The sequence below is a fragment of the Dasypus novemcinctus genome, chromosome 19 (genome assembly GCF_030445035.2).
Source record: "Dasypus novemcinctus isolate mDasNov1 chromosome 19, mDasNov1.1.hap2, whole genome shotgun sequence".
Classification (NCBI taxonomy): Eukaryota; Metazoa; Chordata; class Mammalia; order Cingulata; family Dasypodidae; genus Dasypus; species Dasypus novemcinctus.
The window spans coordinates 31,244,233-31,252,158 of NC_080691.1; the positions used below are offsets into that span (position 1 = coordinate 31,244,233).

Below are 7,926 nucleotides of genomic sequence, written 5' to 3' on the forward strand. Positions count from 1 at the left end.
CATCCCCATCATGTGTGCGAGTTTACCACCACCATGGAGAGGTGCCTGGTTCTGTGCACCTGGAAGACGCCCAGGTCATGCAGACAGCTGAGCAAGACCCTCGGACCTCTCTGAGACATCTCTTCTCCATCTGTAAAATGGGACTACAATGGCGACTTCAAAGATTTGTCACAAGGATTAAATGAAATAAAGAGCATGAAATTGCCTAGGCCAGTGCCTGGCACCTAGTAAGCACTGAATACATGATTTTAAAAGCAGCAGCAATGGAATTTACAAATGAATAAAAAGATCAAAAAGTTTTTTTTTTTTTCAGTTCATGAAGGCACTTATCAGAACAGTGTGTTCTCAAAGTGTAGCACTTGGGGTAGAGGGGATGGTTTTTAGATGGTACGTGGATAAGGATTTTCATTTTAAAAGTTATATACTAATTTTAATGTGATTTCATGAATATTACCACTTAGGATAAGGCTAAAGAGAGTTGACTATTAGAACAGATCTTAAATAAAAGATAATGAGGTATAACAAAGATCTGGCAAGAATCTTGAAGGTGATGTCGTCATAACTGCATTTTGGGGAATACTGGTCTAAAAGTAGAAAAACGGTGGCTTTAAAAAAATCTTGAGGTTAGCAAAAGCCTTTCTAAACATGACAAAAATAATTCCAGGACCATGAAGGGGCAAGATAAGAGTTCTGTGGGTATCCCAGAGATATTCAGAATTCCCCTGATGGCCTCCAGTGCCCCACTCCTGCCTGGCCCCTGGCTGAAGGAAAGCACAACTGAGAATAAGGCTGTGAAGACAGCATCATCACAGGGATAAACCAGAATGTTCTCAGATTTTTAAAGCAAATAATTGGTCAATTTTGGTATTTTGAAATAGTTCACAAATTATTTCCTCACATCCTGGGGAACTCGGGGCCACCCAGCAGGGCACAGTGTGATGGCTGAGAACTTTGTCTCTAGAACCATACCACGTGGGCAAATCAAATCCACCCTCATCCAGACCCTGAACCCAGACTAAAAACCGAGAGAGCTGGATCCAGCTCCTTCAGCTAGTATGTCAAGTGCCAGGAAGCAGCAATGCCTTTGTCATCTGCTACCCTAATTACAGAGTTTCCTGCTCGCTGGAAGATAAAGCATCTCAAGCTGGAAACTAGAAGGAAAGACAAGCTTCTGAGGTTGGAAGCATGGAGTTTGGTTGGTTGGGGGTGCATCTATTTTCGCACAAACTGTCTGGAGTTCTCTCATGCACACAGAAAGACAAGAAGCTCTTTTCAATTTGGCAAATGCTAAGGAATTGAAGGCATTTCAGATCATCAATGACGGGGGGTTCTCAACCAGAAGCCGTGACTGAGATTCAGAAAGTCTGAGGACCCCATGAAACAACAGCCAAACCAGTACGTGAGTGTGCATGTGCATGTGTGTGCCTGTGTGCCTTTGTGAATGTGTGTGCTTGTGCACATGTGTATGCATGTGTCCATGTGTATGTGCACATCCATGTATGTAAGAATTTCTCTGGGAGACATTCAATGGCTTTCATCAGATTGTCAAAAGGGTTGGCTGGAGTTTTTTCAGCTGTTTGGTAACTTACTATTGTACAATGTGGAGGAAAAGGGAAACGAGAGGAGGATAAGTAGTGCCTCAGTTAAGAGTGAAGAAGGCAGTTTGGAGGGAAGCTTGGACAGAGGGGTTTGGGAGTGGCTGTGGTATGTGAGAGAATTGGTGACAAGGGACAAAGGAGAGCTAAGGAATATTTCTGTGGACTATGAGTCCCCTTCCTTGTATGAGGAGTGAATGTGAGTTATTTCACAATGATTCCTGGGACTGTTAAGACTGCATTCTTTTGATCACAACAGCTGTCTGGACTGGCTGTGTGAACCACTGCATTTCACAGATACTTCTCTCCAGGTCTCATCTCTTCCACCAGGTGCTGTGCTCTAGAAGACAGGAACTGGCTAATTCAACATCACATGCCCATCCACCACTGAGCTTCCAAAGCTGACCCTCAGTGAATACTAACCAAAGAAATGATTGTGCCTATCTTCAGCAGTGACTGGTCAGAAGAGCTTGGGCTTTGCATCCAAACAGACCTGGATTCAATTTGTATCTCCACCACATAGAAAAATGTCTCCTTGGGCAAGTTACTCAACCATTCTCATCCTCCATTTCCTCATTTGAAAAATGGGGGTGAACCTCCCTATTTTATTTCACTGATTAAATGAGTGAAGAGTGGATTTAATGTGCTTAACACTAGAAAGTATGCAGCCAATAGTAGTTATTGCTCTAAAAACTCACTCATTTGAAATGTTTAAAAGCCATTTAAGGGGAGCAGATGTGGCTCAAGCAGTTGAGCACCCAACTCTCACATGGGAGGTCCCAGTTTTAGTTCCCAGTACCTCCTGAGAAGACAAACAATGAGCAAAAACAACGAGCAGACAACCAGCAAAACAAACAAGCAGGGAGTGGATGTGGCTCAAGCAGTTAAGCACCGCCTCCCACATGGAAGGTCCCGGGTTCAGTTCTGGTGTCTCCTAAAGAAAAAAAAACACAGACAACAAGCAAACAAGCAAAAAACAACAAGCAGACAAAGACCAAAAAACAATGAGCAAACAGACCAGAGAGCCATCTATCTTGGGAGGGGGGAAATCATTTCAGACAGCAATACAAATCTGAAAATGCCATTAACGTCAATATATTATTATTTCATATTTGCAGAAAGCTTTCTATTGGGGGCTGTGATGATACAGTTCTTGCCTTCATGGAACTCATGGAGAAGAAGGCAGGAGTAGACACTTTGGTCAAGTAGTTGCAAGCTCAATGGGTGCTACTAAGAGGAAGAACTGGGGGCCATGAGTGTTTAACAGAGAGCACTCCCCTGGACTTGTTCAGAGAAATCTTCCCAGATATAAAGATGTTGAATAAGAATGCCTAAAACTGAGTTGGGGAGTTAGTTAGAGAAAGAGGGGCTGAAATAGTATTCCCGATGAAAGTCAAGAAAGAGCTTAATGAGTTAAAAAAAAAAACTGGAAAGAAAACTACTGTGGCTGCAGGAGAATGAAACAAGACACCCATCAGACTGCCCTGGCCCAGGGCTGCTGGAGTGCTCCTTCCTGTTCTTATGATGACTCTTGAGTCTCTCACCCATTCTCCCCATGCCAATCAGAGTCACTGAAAAGTGTAACCTGGACCTGCTTCCCCTTTTTATGGCTCCCTGTTACCACTAGGATAAAGTTCAAGTTCCTTTTCTTATCCTAAATTGCCCTACTGACCCTTGCTGACCTCTCCAAATCACTCCATCCAAGGCCCTGCTCTTTCACCACACACACTGCGCTTCAGCTTCAATTGCATCCTTTCTCCTCCTCCGCTCGGCCACACTTATCCCTGCCTCAGGGCCTTTGCACTTGCTCTTTCGTGGACCAGGAATGCTCCTTTTACAAGTCTTAGCCTGTCTGCCTCCTTCTCAACTTTTAGGTCTCACCATTGCTGTAATCTTCTCAGACAGGTCTAGCCTGACTGCTCTATGTCAATCCCTGCTGTTCTCTGTCACATCACCCTATACTTCCTTCACATTCCTTACTATTTTCTATGATTATTTTCTTCATTGGTTTTCTTATTTATTTTATGCCCAGATGAGAATATAAGTTCCATAAGAGCAGGAACTTCACCTAATTTACCACCCAGTGCTTAAAACAGTTTGGAATTATAAATTCTCAAAACAACCTAAAGAATGAGGGAATTAAATGTATGAAAGCAAATGAGTATTGAGCAATCTGAGATTTGCCTCAGCTGAGGTTCTAGTAACCTCGCAGGGCATCTGTATCCAGTGGCAGCAATGACTCAGGTAAGTGTGCACTGCCCCATGCCTTTCCCTGCATTGCCTTTCCCAATGGAAGTAGCTCATTCCTACCTTCATACAGTCTACTCTGGGGCTCACCCTTGATATGACTGCCCTCAACAAGCATTAAATGTGGAACTATGAGTGCTGAACCCTAGAAGTATACATCCAACATATGAATAAAATCATAGGTTCCAGGGGCAGTCTGTCCTGGGTTCAAGTCCCAACTCTGCCATTTAATGACCATGTGAGCTTGGGCAAGTCTTGTCCCCCTCTCTGATCTTCAGTTTCTTCATCATGAAGATGGGCATAATAGTAGTCCCTGCTCCATGAAGTGGTAGGTGGGGAAAGATGAGAGGGTATATTTAGAGTGCCCAGCAGAGACAGACAAGGTTAAGGGGCAAGACAGTGAGTCAGAGCGTACAAAAGTAACCTTGGACTAGATTGGGAATGTGGGACCACTTAACTCAGGTTTACACACACAAACAAAGGGCAAAATGAGAATCAGTCCTGTCCCTCAAGAGCAGACAACTCACACAAGTGAAAAATTTACCAATATTCATCACTGTATCAGCTCTGGACTTGTAAGAATTTTTGCCCTGCACTAGTGCATAGCACAGAGCTACGGAAAGCAGGAAATGAGATTTATTTCCTGATCCAAATGTTGGTCACTTTAACATGTCTCCAAGAAGTCACAAAGGAAAACTGAATGATAGAAGAGAGACAAGGAAGAAATTTCCCAATGTTTTTAGGTAGCTAATTCCATGATGGTCCTTGTGTTTAAATGCGTAGACTTGAATCTGTCCCCCTGTCCCTACAGTTTTGGGATGAAGAAACTAATCAACAATCTGACTTTGGAAGAGGTATATCATTTTATTAATACAAAGTTTCCCTGACCTTTAATAAAGAGATGATGAATGGATATTTTAAAAATACAGGCATACTTTGGAGATATCGCAGGTTGGGTTCGAAACCACTGCAATAAAGCAAGTCACATGAATTTTTTTTTTGGTTTCCCTTGCATATAAAAGTTATGTTTATACCATCAGTAGTCTATTAAGCATGCAATAAGATTACATTTGCAAAAACGATGTACATACCTTACTTAAAATATATTTTGCTAAAAAATACTAACCATAATCTGAGCCTTCAGTGAGTTGTAATCTTTGTTCTGGTAGAAGGTCTTGCTTCTGTGTTGATAGTTCCTGACTGATTAGGGTGATGGTTGCTGAAGATGGGGGTGTCTTATTAGAACAAGACAATAATGTAGTTGTTCTCATCAACTGACTCTTCCTTTCACGAAAGAATCCTCTGTAGCACGCAATGTTGTCTGATAGCATTTTACACACAGTAGAACTTTTTTGAAAATGGGAGTCAATCCTCTCAAACCCTACCACTGCTTTATCAGCTAAGTTTATGTAATATTCTAAAACCTCTGTTGTCATTTCAACAATGTTCACAGCATCTTCACCAAGAGTAGATTCTATTTCAAGAAGCCATTTTATTTGTTCATCTATAAGGAGCAACTCTTCCTCTATCAAAGTTTTATCATGAGAGTGCAGCAATTCAGTCACATCTTCAGGCTCCCCTTCTAATTCTAGTTCTCTTGCATTTCCCACCGCATCTGCAGTGACTTCCCCCACTGAAATCTTTAAGCCCTTAAAATCATCTAGGAGGGTTGGAATCAACTTCTTCCAAACTCCTGTGAATGTTGATATTTTGACTTCCTCCCATGAATCACGAATATTCTTAATGGCATCTAGAAGGGTGAATCCTTTCCACTTTGCCCAGGTCCAACAAGAGGAATCCCTATCTATGGCAGCTATAGTGTTACAAAACGTATTTCTTAAGTATTAAGACTTGAAGGATGAAATGACTTCTTGACCCATAGGCTGCAACTGATGTTGTGTTGGCAGGCATGAAAACATTAATCTCATTGTACATCTCCATCAGAGTACTTGGGTGACAAGGTACCTTGTCAATAAGTAGTAATATTCTGAAAGGAACTTTTTTTGTGAGCAATAGGCCTCAACAGTGGGCTTAAAATATTCAGTAAACCATGATGTAAACAGATGTGCTACTATCCAGGTTTTGTTCTTCTATTTATAGAATACAGACAGAGTATACTTAGCATAAATAGTAAATGAGCATTGGCTTCAAGTTTAAGTTACCAGTTGCATTAGCCCCTAAAAAGAGAGTTAGCCTGTCCTCTGAAGCTTTGAAGACAATCACTGACTTCTCCTCTCCAGCTATGAAAGCCCTAGATGGCATCTTCTTCCAGCATAAGGCTGTTTCATCTACACTGAAAATCTGTTGTTTAGTGTAGCCATCATTTATCTTAGATCTTCTGAATAACTTGTTGTGGCTTCTACATCAGCACTTGCAGCTTCATCTTGTACTTTTATGTTCTGGAAATGACTTCTTTTTTTAAACCCTCATGAACCAGCCTGCTAGCTAGAAACTTTCTTCTGCAGTTTCTACAGCCTTCATAGAATTGAAGAGAGTTAGGGCCTTGGCATGCATTAAGCTTTGGTACGCATTAGGGAATGTTGTGGCTGGTACAATCTTCTATCCAGACCACTAAAACTTTCTCCCTATCAACAGTAAGGTTTTGTCACTTTATTATAATTTGTGTACTCACTGGAGTAGCACTTTTAATTTCCTTCAAGGACTTTTCCTTTGTACTCACAGTGTACCTGTTTGGCACAAGAGGCCCAGCCTTTGACCTACCTCAGTTTTCGACATGCCTTCCTCACAATGTCTAATCATTTCTAGGTTTTGATTTGAAGTGACAGATGTGCAACTCTTCCTTTCATTTGAACATTTAGGGTCAGTGTAAAATGGCCTAATTTAAATATTGTTTCATTGCAGGGAACAGGGAGGCCTGATGAAAGAGAGAGAGATGGGGGAACTGCTCATTGAATGGAGGAGTCAGAAAACACACAATTATCATTTAAGTTTGCCATCTTATATGGGCATGGTACATGGTGCCCTACAAAAATTACAAGAATAACATCAAAGATGGCTGATCAGATATCACCATACTGTATTTTTCAATATAATTATAATAAAAAAGTTTAAAATATTACAAGAATTTCAAAATATGACACAGAGACACAAAGTGAGCCTATGCTAATGGAAAAATGGCACCGAAAGACTTGCTGGAAGCAGGGTTGCCACAATCCTTCCCATTTGTAAAAAATGCATTATCTGTGAACTACAATAAAGTGAAGCGCAGCAACGCAAGGTATTCTTGCAGTGATATAAGAGGTGCCAAATTAAGACCCTGCCTGGGAAACCCACAGGTCTCTGACAGTCTTTGGTAAGTTCAGGAAATTACTTAATAATCATAAGCTGATATGGTTATTTTTATATGGTAGTGGTAGCCATTAAATTGTTAGACAACTGACACCACCAAGCCATTCTCTGTCTTTAAAAGGAGTAAGTCATGTGTCTGCAGGATTAAGTTATTTTAGCCCATGTGGGCCTCTGGGGATAAAGACAGCACAGGCATAAAATCAGATGGCTACTTTTCAATAACCAGGCCCCATCACCTGTTCAAAACAGAAAGACCTAGCTGTTCTGAATCAGACCTTTGCATCACATCTGATAAAGAACTCTCCCCAACTCTACAGGGGATGTGCTTCTCCAGAAACTTCAGGACTTACACAGCATTTCTATCTATGCCACAGGAAACTTGATTTCAAATCCAGAACACCCCTGACTGATCATAAGACCCAGGGATTAAAGATTCTGGTTAAGTGAATTTTCCAGTCAAATGACCGGTAATCAAAAATCTTTTGCATTTTAACCCCTGTGGTTGGTTGTCTTTCCATAAGTGTGTTGGTTCCTCTTGTTCTGAGTCCTGGCTTTATCAGTGAGTACCTGTGTAGCCATGGACAAGTTAGCTAATGTATCACTAGGCTGTGCAACAAATTAATACAAACTAAGCAGCTTCAAACAACACACAGTTATTATCTCACACTTTCCATGAGTCAGAAGTCCAGGCCTGGCATGGTGAGCCCTCTACTCACGATCCCACAATGCAACACTCAAGGTGTTGGTGGGCTCCTTTCTGGAGTTCAACATCTCC

At 41.4% G+C, this 7,926-nt stretch overlaps 1 long non-coding RNA gene across 1 annotated transcript; it reads left to right on the plus strand.

The window, feature by feature from the left end:
• The first annotated feature begins 1,006 nt into the window (after positions 1-1,006).
• Positions 1,007-4,973, plus strand: LOC131274589 (uncharacterized). Its single transcript, XR_009181854.2, has 2 exons — positions 1,007-1,395; positions 1,926-4,973. It is a non-coding gene; the product is annotated as an uncharacterized lncRNA (long non-coding RNA).
• The last annotated feature ends 2,953 nt before the right edge of the window (positions 4,974-7,926 follow it).